At 41.8% G+C, this 9,819-nt stretch overlaps 1 protein-coding gene across 1 annotated transcript in view; it reads left to right on the top strand.

Annotated features, from left to right (window-relative positions):
• Positions 1-9,819, top strand: part of RASA3 (RAS p21 protein activator 3) — a 176,858-nt gene that overhangs the window by 32,846 nt on the left and 134,193 nt on the right. The gene's annotated exons all lie outside the window — the stretch shown is intronic.

Below are 9,819 nucleotides of genomic sequence, written 5' to 3'. Positions count from 1 at the left end.
CTTTTTCAAAAATCCTGTAAGTAGATAACGAACACAAGCAGATTTTTGCAAAAAATACGTTTTCCCCTATATATCAAGACTTCTATACATTCAGCAGAGAGAATTGTGTTTTCTGCAGCATAAAAGCAAGGTGGTCAATACAAGACTATTTTTTTCATGTGGCAACCTTTGGAGTGTGCTGAGCTTTTTTTCTGAGATCTCAGCACCCTACAGCTCTCACAGGTTTCTGGGTTTGGCTTTTAGTCTCTGTTTTGTTTGGGTCTGATTTTTGAGCAAACCCATTCATATAATATATCGGCCTGCAAGCTCTGCAGGTGGCATTGCTGCTAGGAATTTCAATCTTGAGTTACTTCCCCCTTGAACTATATTCCAAGGTTAGTGAATTGCTGCCCTTTCCTCTCCTACCATCTTTGCCAGAAGAGCTCGGGCTGGCCCAGCTACAGCAGCTGCTTATGCTTATGGCCCAGTTATGGAATAAATTAGAGAAGATGCTTCTTCTCCTGCTGCACCCCCAATACAGATAATGTTTTTGAAGGTATTGTTGCTCACGGTGACCAGAAGTGCCTTTTTCCGCCATTTGCTTTTGCTATGAACTTTGTATATGTAGTAAGAAAATGTAAGAGGCAGAGTGTACATTTTCTAAAGCTCTAAAGGTTTTCTTTATGTGTGAAGAGGCAAATAAGTCCTGTATTGGTGGGGGGGGGGCGTTTGTTTTTTTGGTGGTTATTTTTTATCTTGTTTTTTTTTTTTTTTTTTTCTGACAGCTTTCCCGGTTATTTTAAAGTCATGGCAATTCCTCACCATATTCTATGAAGCGTTTGACTGACTTTGGGCACGTGCACAGACTGAACAGCAGGACTGGCTGGTGTCACTTCTGGGTGTGCTTGAGGATCAGACCCAGTCTCCTTTCATTCATTGCCTGTGGCTGGATGAGCATTTGGAGATGCTGAAAGAAGCCAAATTTTTTTTTCTTTTGGTCAGTCCAGTATGTTACATGATAGGATCCAACACTGTGACTTTGACCCTGCAAGAACACACCCTTATCATATAACTCATAAGCAAACCACCCAATGAGTAACTGAATAGTCCATCTGTAGTCAGGAGGATAAAAAAAGCAACTGGAAAACCTGTGGGGGTGAGTGGGACCCTCTCTGCCTGTGCATGCAGCATACCTAGCTGCTTCCATCTCAGGGCTGCAGCCAGTCAGGCAGCGTGTCTCCGTGCATACGTGTGCAGCAGAGCAAACCCCTTCCAGTGCGGCACAAGCACTTGCTGCACGGAGTGGTGCGAAGGGAAGGAGACGTGAGGGCTATGGCTCCCACTGTGATACAAAAGCAGATTTACCAGATGCTTCCTTTAGACTTGACCCTTTCTGGAAGCTTTGAGCAGGAATTAATTTTTGGCTGAGGAAAAAAAAAAAAAAAAGTTGTTTCCCACTTATTGTCTGAGAAATTGAGACAAGGGAAAGGGGGTGGGAAGAGAGGAAGAGGAAGAGAAAAACATTGCCATAATTATATGGAGTTTTATTTATATACACATATGTTTATATCTACATAGACAATTCTAAATCTTTTGGACAATGTTTGGTAAGATCCAGGATTTCCTTGATCTACAGCTAAAACGACAAGTAGATTAGTGCTGATAACTAACTTTCCTTGGTGGGTTTAGCATGGGAGGAGGGCACAGAGGGAGAGGAGAGGGACTGTTGGGTGACTGAGCTTCTGCATTGAGATCAGTTTGCTCGTGCAGCAGCCCTTGGCTTTCTGTGGAAAGGTGGTCTTACAGCATGGGTGCTACGGGGTGTGTACACAGAGATGAGGCCAGGACCCTGTCCCCCACCTTTGTCTGAGGAGGGGAGTGCTGTCTGGGTAACCCCAGAAGGCCCTGGAGAAGGTCCCTGGGAACAGGCTGTTGCTGCTGAGAAGCTGGCCCGTAGCTGGGGGCCAGCACACAGAGGGCTGGGGGAACTGGCATCTGAGGCGAGGGTCTGCATGCAGCCATGTGCCTCATCTGCACGGGGAACTGAACCTTTTCCTGGTTACACATGCCACCACAGTGAAGGCTGCGGCGAAGATGAGAACATTTCTGGTGTGGGCAGGCTGAAGGTGTTCCCGATTCTTTGGCCATTTTTTAATTTGTGGGTCTCTTCTTTGCATCAAATCCTTGTCAGGCTTTACAAGAGCAAATCTCAGCCTGCTTGTCAGCATGAGGTATAGCTAAATTTGTGGCTGGAATGAGGGCAACTTGACAGTGCAGGCAAGGCCCACATTGCTGGAAGAGAGGTGGTAGCCTCCCAAGAGTGGCACAGAAGAGAAAACTTGGAGGGGCCTGAAATGTGATGAGCTCCGAACCACTAAGAACAAAAAAGCACTGTGAATCAGCAAAGGCTTTCTGCTAAAAGCAAATGCCAACACAAACACTGTATTCTGTGTGTTTGCAGGTGGCTGCAGGGCAGAGCACAGGTGTTTTGGGGATGGGCTGTGGTTGGTACTCGCTGTGTGAATGCTGCCTGCTGCAGCAGAACTGAGGTGGCTCGGCCCGGCGGTGACACCTTGGGCAGGCCTGGCCCTTTGCTCACAGCAGGCATCCGAAAGCAGATGCCAATGTTCATTCTTGCTAATGTGTTGCTCAGTGGTTTAGCTTTGTGATGTTGCTTTCAGGGCTTATATTACTTCTTCCTGCTGTAAACATCTGATTGCTTTATAATAGCTAAAACAAGTTAGTGGGGAAAATTAGAATTAGTTATAATTTTATTAGGACCTTGAATGTGTATTCTCTTTATCTTTCTCCACTGCAGCCCACAGATGTGGATAACCTTCAAAAATCACTTAATGCACACCTTTGCTTTTGTTTCTCCTTCTTTGATCTCAGAAATAATTGAAGTGTACCCAGAGAAAGGCACTGTGTTCCCCTGAATGCAAGCCCTACCTAAATGTGAACCCATGGCTTCTGTCCCTGCTGGCACACAGAAGTTGGCTGCTTAAGAGCCTGGGCATGTTTTTTGTTAAAAACAAGTTCTGATACTCTAATTTAGTTGTACCTGTCCCTCCCCAATGGCCTGGGGAGACTTGCCAGCTGCAAAATTACCTGTCATCAGCCAGTCAGGTGCAATAGGGCAGCACAGTGACAAGAACTGCTTGCTTTACTTGTGCATCCTGCTTTATCCAGCCTGCTGCATGCAAGTGAGAAAGGAAAGTGATTATAAAATGCTGCCTCTGGACTTACCCTCTAGCTTACTTGGATCACTTATTCTGGTTTGCTGGTACAGAGGCAGCAAGGTTTTGGTGCTCTGAGGAATGCTTCATCCAAACCAAACCCTTTTGCTTTTTTTTTTTTTTTTTTTTTGAGTAAGAGCAGATGTCTTGGATAGGCAGGTTTTGTTCTCCTTTAGGGTGTTATGGGCCCTCTAAAGCCAGAATGGTCAGTCTCTTCAAATGAGGCTCACAGACGATGCTAGACCATATGAAAGAAGAAATCCTTTGTGAGGATAGTGCAGGAGGACCTGCAATTGTGCCATTTCCAGCAGAGTGGAAAGAGCACTGTGCCAGCATGAGATGAGATTAGCTGGGTCCATTAGTTCAGATTATGTATCTTGCCTTCTGATCAGACACAGGCAGATGACATTAGCAAATTGCACATTAAGCTTCTGTTTGTTTAAACAATGTCATGTTACGGCTTCTCTATGAATGCACATAAGTACCACCACGTGCAAATTAAACTTTCCCACTGGGTGCAAGAGGAATAGGCTCCTGGGTACAAGCAGCATATTTTGCTGTTTGACATTTGTGCTTGTTCGATGAATGACCAGACCTTCCATCTGTGGTTCTTAGTTGAGATATCACAGCTATTTCCAGCAGGTGGCAGATGATAATCATGCTAGTAACCAAATCTGGGTACAAAGGATGTGTTTTCCAGACTGCTTATTCAGATATTGACTTAAATATACACAATACATAGTGGATATAAATGTGTTTCCACCAGCAATAAAATAAGATTGCATAATTGGAGCAGATTAGTAGTTACCCATGATAATATGTAATTAAATACTTGGGAATCAAGTGTGGTATGATTTTTTTTAAATTCAGCTTTGATTTTTTTATCTCCCAGATCAGAGAAATTGCTTCTATTCCAAAAACCTCCAAATAACCATCTGGCTAATTGTGTTTCATAGTATAAGATTATCTTTGCTCATGTGCTGTGATGGGAGAGAGCTCCTCCATGCAGTCATGCCTGGATAATTAGTCAATGCTTTAAAGAATTACATACTAAAAAAAAGTGTCAAATTGCACCACATTGCCTTTGCTGGGTCACACCTCACTGCCAGAGTTGCTCTGCTTGAGTGGTACTACCGACTGAGGGAGGTTTTTTTCCAGGTTAGCAGTCCCTAATGAGGACCGGATTTTGCTCCTTTTGCTCTTGATAGCAGTTACTCACACAGATGAGTAATCCCAGTGGGTTCAATGGGAGCTATTCACCATGCAGAGAGAGGGTGGCATTTGTATGCTGACCCGCCAGCATTGGCTTCAATGGGATTGCTGAGGAAACGGAAGACCGCAGGATCTGACCCATAGTAAACGCGTGACTACATGGAAAAGTCTGATCAAGGTTTATAGCTGCATGTGGGAGAGCTGTGTCACTCACAGCGCTGGTTGTGGATGAATTATGCAAAGCTTCCCAAAGTCAATGTAAACTTCATGGCATCTGTCATATATATCTTGCTTATCCCACAGAACTGCGACATATCTGGGAGGCAGAGAAGTGTTTGTTTTATGGGTCTTTTGGGCTAGATGTTGGTAGGATAATCCCAGTGTCTTCCCTCTGGGGACCTTACAATCCCCTGAGGTGGATATGAGGGAGAAGATGGGGTAAGAGCTCTTTGTGCATTCCCCTCAGAAGAAATACTGTTGGTGCTGTTGAGCTCAGGGGGTTGAATCTTTGCCTTGCAGCTGGAGAGTGAGGATGGAATCCTGTGATGTCAAATTAATTCTCGTGAAGAACAGAGAAGACTGCCGATGAACTGAGGACATAAAAGCAAACAAGATATGAAAGTGATTATTATGGCTGTCAATATGCAATGACTTCTGAAATAACAGTATTTATATGCCTGCTTGCATAACCACATATTTATTGTAAACAACAGTTTCCAGTATTTTTAAAAGAAGTAGAAAGTCCCATTGCTGCTTAGCTTTTCTCAAGATTATTTACTATTTCACTTAGTTATAGCAGTTCCACAGACAGCTAATGTGGGAGGGATGAGACTGGATGCATACTTACTAAACTGCAGTAACCACATTTCATTCTTGTACATAATCGCTGTTTTTTCTTCTGTAAGATCTTAGTGCAGTTTTATTACATTATAATCTTTTATGGAGGGATAAAGGGATTTGTTCCTTAATAGGAAAGCAAAGTTTGTAAGCTCAAGTAAATCAGATATGACCCAGAATACAATGCTTCTACAAGTTTAACCAGAAGGCATTTCATGTTGGTTAACTTCATTGGAATCCTGAATGTTCTGTGCTTGCTGCTGAAATGACACGGATTTGAACATAGTTATATTTTTAGGAGGAAGCTAGACTTTACAGATTTTTAGAAGTGATTAACAAGAATTAAAGGAGCAAAGTGCTCTTTTTCAAAAAAAAAAAAAAGCCATACAACATGACAATTAGTTGTATTGTCTCAGCTATTGTAAAACCAGTTCTCACCGGCCCCCTTTTCCTGTAATTAAAGCCATTTTTCTTTTCCTCCTTCTGGCCTCTTTCTGGCCCGTGTTCAGCAAAAAACAGCAAAAATGTGAGATTTTTTTGAAAAGGCAAGTAGGAAGAACAACAGGTAGACATGCTTTTCTTCCTGTACTCAGGGGTCACAGTGGAGATCTTTGCTTTCTTTAAGGGTAGTAACTGCAGTGTGATCCCCAGCTTTCCTGCTTCTGATGTACAGATTTATTTTTATTCCATGTATATACTGGTACATGCACACCCCCTTCTCGTGCATTTACAGCCATCTCAGTAGTGCTCACTCTTTCCTATGTTATTCTTTCAATTAAACTTTGTCTCTTTTGTGTTTTTGTGAAATCTGTGCTTTCTTGTCACTGTTGCTGACATTTTGCTAACTAAAACCTTCTTGTCATCGTTCCCTTCCTTTACTTCTTTCATTTAGTGTAATGGCCAAAGTGTTTCTCTGACAGACTAATCATACAAGTTATTTCATTACTGTTTCTTCATTCCTCTGTAGTTGTGAGATGCAAACTCTTAGCCTTTGGAGACAAGGGTAATCACAGGCTCATTCTTAATTTCTTACTTACATAGGTTCATTATATTTCTGCCATACTTCACTATGCATGGAGAGGAGGGGAAGGACTGTAGCCCTTTCCTGACCAGTTGGTTGGTTGTAGGACTTCAGGAGAAGGGAAGGAAGGAAGGAAGGAAGGACAAGACTATTTTACTATCTTATATTACCTGCCTTCAGGCCTGGTATAGATATTATTAGTTGAAATTATCTATGTCTTCCTAAAATTCAATCACAATATCTTGCTCAGTCATCAGATCGTAGTCCTGCTTTGTGTTATGGTGATATTTCCTTAGATTTGTCTTAAATATGTTGTTCCTTCACATAAATATAGGTTGCAGCTTTGTAGTTCCCAGGGGACAGTAGGTTCATATTTTGTTAGTTTCTTGTATAACACAAAAGGAGATTAGAAAGCTTCTTATATTCTGTTTCCTCCCAAGAGAAAGCGATCATGTAGATCAGGAGAGGAAATTATTTCCTTGCTTGGCACAAATGAGTCACAGAAAATGACCTTCTTTTTAGTCTAATTTAGACCCAAGAATCCTCTGAAGAGCTGATAATGTAAACCCATATGGCTTGGATGAAGAAAAGTTGGAAAAGATATTGTCATTAACAGACTCATCCACATCTTAAAAGCAGCGTTTCACTTTGCCTAGATTTTTGATCAGACTGCTAGCAGCTGCAAATCTCACATTGCCTGCACATGTTATCTGTAATACACACACATGGGATGTGCTGCTGCTGAGGTTTCGTTTCAGTAATGGAGATATTGAAAAAGTGACACACATTATTTGGCTGTTTCTTATAATGCATTTAACATCTTTAAAAATACATGTTCATGTGAGTTTTAAAACACCGCTTTCATTTACACTGTACAGCACATAGACTTGGAGACAGATGTGTATTACAGAGAAAACAAAAAGCTTTTAGGCTTATGACAAGAAAACAAGAGACAACACAAAATAAACTAGCACACTGATACATGAAAGCACTGACAAAGAACTTGAGCAGAAAAGGGCTGGTGGGAAACCAGAAGAGTAACTGGACAGCACAGTGAACCAGAAGTAACAGTTGACAGATTCTCAGGCGAGGAAGCTTGAATTATTCCACAGTGAAGGAAGGTGAGAAGGTGCCTGCCTTTTTTTTTTTCCTTCTTTTCCTTGCTGTAAGCTTTTTTTTTTTTTAAATTATTACTAGTTTTGTGTGTGTGTTTTCTTTTGTGTTTTTGTGTGTTTGTTTGTTTGTTTTTTAACATTGGTCTGTTCTGATTGTCACTCATGGATTCTGGGTAGTTTCTTTTACACTTAAGTGCAAAAGCTGGTGATACTTGACTACATTTTAAAGGAAAGGCTAGGTTTGTGGTTGAATTTTGCCGCAGCCTTCCTGTGCCTACCCATGCTCTTGGTAAAGCTAGGCCATGCTGAAAACCAGCCTGGCAGTGTAGCTGTGGGTAAGCACATACTCCTAATGCTGAGCCATTTCAAAGTGTCACAGCTTATGCAATTCTTTTTTTCATAATATACAAATGGGAATCATGACAGGTGGCTTTTTTGTTTGTTTGTTTGTTTTTTAAACCACCAAACATGTTACACCACAGACCCTTGTGAGCACCAGTGACCTGAGGTTACGATGTGGGGATCAACCATCACCTTAGATAACAGAGTGAATTTATGCTGGGTCAAATGAAATTAGATATAAGAGTGGTGGATTCTGACTGCAAAACTGGGTGTGCAAAAAGGGATGGGGAAATTATGTACGGCCTGGTTTTGTGAATGTATAACAACTGGGCTATAGGTAAATGTTTTGTTTCCTGGACATAAAGGAGATAGAAGTGCCACAACTGTCTGAAAAGAACACAGCTGCAGATTGGGAAGGATAGTCTGTTAAGCATCTGCTGCGAGTGACTCTTACAGCAGCAAATGCTGGCAAGAGAATTGATAAATTGATTTATTTTTTTTTTTTATTACTATTTTGGGGTCAACTTTCTGCAGATGAGAAAAGCTTCAGACAGGGAAATGAGGTCAACTGAAGTCTTTATGTACCAAAGGCAAGCACAGAAAACAGAGAGAAGTAAAATGTTTCATCTGAGATGTCGATAATATCTAGAACATGGCAGTCTTCCTGACGTTGTTCAGGAAGATTTATCAGTTCTCAGTGTATAGAAGAAGTTTCTCTGGTTACTGCATCACCACAAGTATGAAGATGTTTTTAAAGGGATCTATAAACTCAATTTGTGAGCTCATTTGGGGTCAGATTATAGGGATTGAAACAATAGGATCCATTTTCCTTTGCCTATAGCTAAACTTCATCCACTTGCTTATAGCTGAAAGTCCTTGTTTCTGCCTGTGTACAGCATGTGTATAACAGCTGTTTGCCATCCTTCCTCAGTCAGATGACTCAGTGGGCCTGCATTTATTTTGTGCAAATATGTTCAAGGTGTGTGCATATGTGGCAAAGGAGCAAAAGCAACAGCCATTGTATATTCCTTTTTGTCTGTGAGCATGTACAGAGTGTTAAAACAGACCTGTACAACATACATACTTCAAAACTGTTTGTTTGTCACATTCAACATCTGGGCAGCAACAGACTGGCCAGTCCAAGTCAACATCCTTCTTAAAATGTGAGGCACCTGATCAGCACTCCTGTGGATTCTGTTCAGGCTGCTGCTTGTGTTGCCTCTTGTCCACCTGTAAGGTGAGACAAAATAGGGGAGTCAGAAGTATTGTGACAGGTGAAATTAGGGCTATGGTGAAGAAAATGGTAAAGTTTGTTAGGACAGGGAGCACTGAAGTTATCACAGGGGATGCAAAGGACCAGTGGGCAGAGGAGCTGAAGCATTGCAGTGAGTTGGGAACGTTATGTAGGTGGAACAGGGATAAATGTAATGAGGTTACAGAGGACACTGGGCATATTGCAGTGAGGAGGAGGGAATTACGGTATGGATGTTGGTAAATGGAAGCCTGTGCTTTACAAAATCCCTTCAGAGTCTTGTGCTATAAGAGTATTTTTATCAAATTACATATGTCGCTTGTCTATGCAGACAAAGCGAACACAGTAAGTCAGGCAGCTCCTTAAGATAACTCACTGCTTCCATTTTTGGCTGTGAGCTTGCCAGCTTCCTTCAGAGTTAGGCCCATACCTGTGCTGGAAAACTCAGATACTCCAAACTTTCTTGCAAACTGACTTCCACAGCTATTGTAGCTCCTTCCCAAGTTTTCATTTTCTCTTACATATTTCAAGATCTCTCTCTCTGCATAAACGGAATTCATTACCAACCATGATTCAAGCAAGGGTGTACTGCCCAACTGTATTCTTCAAGCTTGCCTGGATGGTTTCTTGCCTACAGGCTTCATACCACACGTGACTGACTTAGGATTTCCCTTCTGTTTTCTTGCTGTCCTTTTAATAGTTTGGTTCTTTCACGACTAGATTCTTAGTACATGTGTAGATTGTCCTTAGCCTGTTTGCCTTTCTTCCCACTGCTGAAATTCATAGCCAGAGTGAGAAAGCATTTGATGGTGGGTGGTGGGTGGT

The sequence above is a fragment of the Columba livia genome, chromosome 1 (assembly GCF_036013475.1).
Source record: "Columba livia isolate bColLiv1 breed racing homer chromosome 1, bColLiv1.pat.W.v2, whole genome shotgun sequence".
NCBI lineage: Eukaryota > Metazoa > Chordata > Aves > Columbiformes > Columbidae > Columba > Columba livia.
This window is presented reverse-complemented; position numbering and strand designations above follow the sequence as displayed.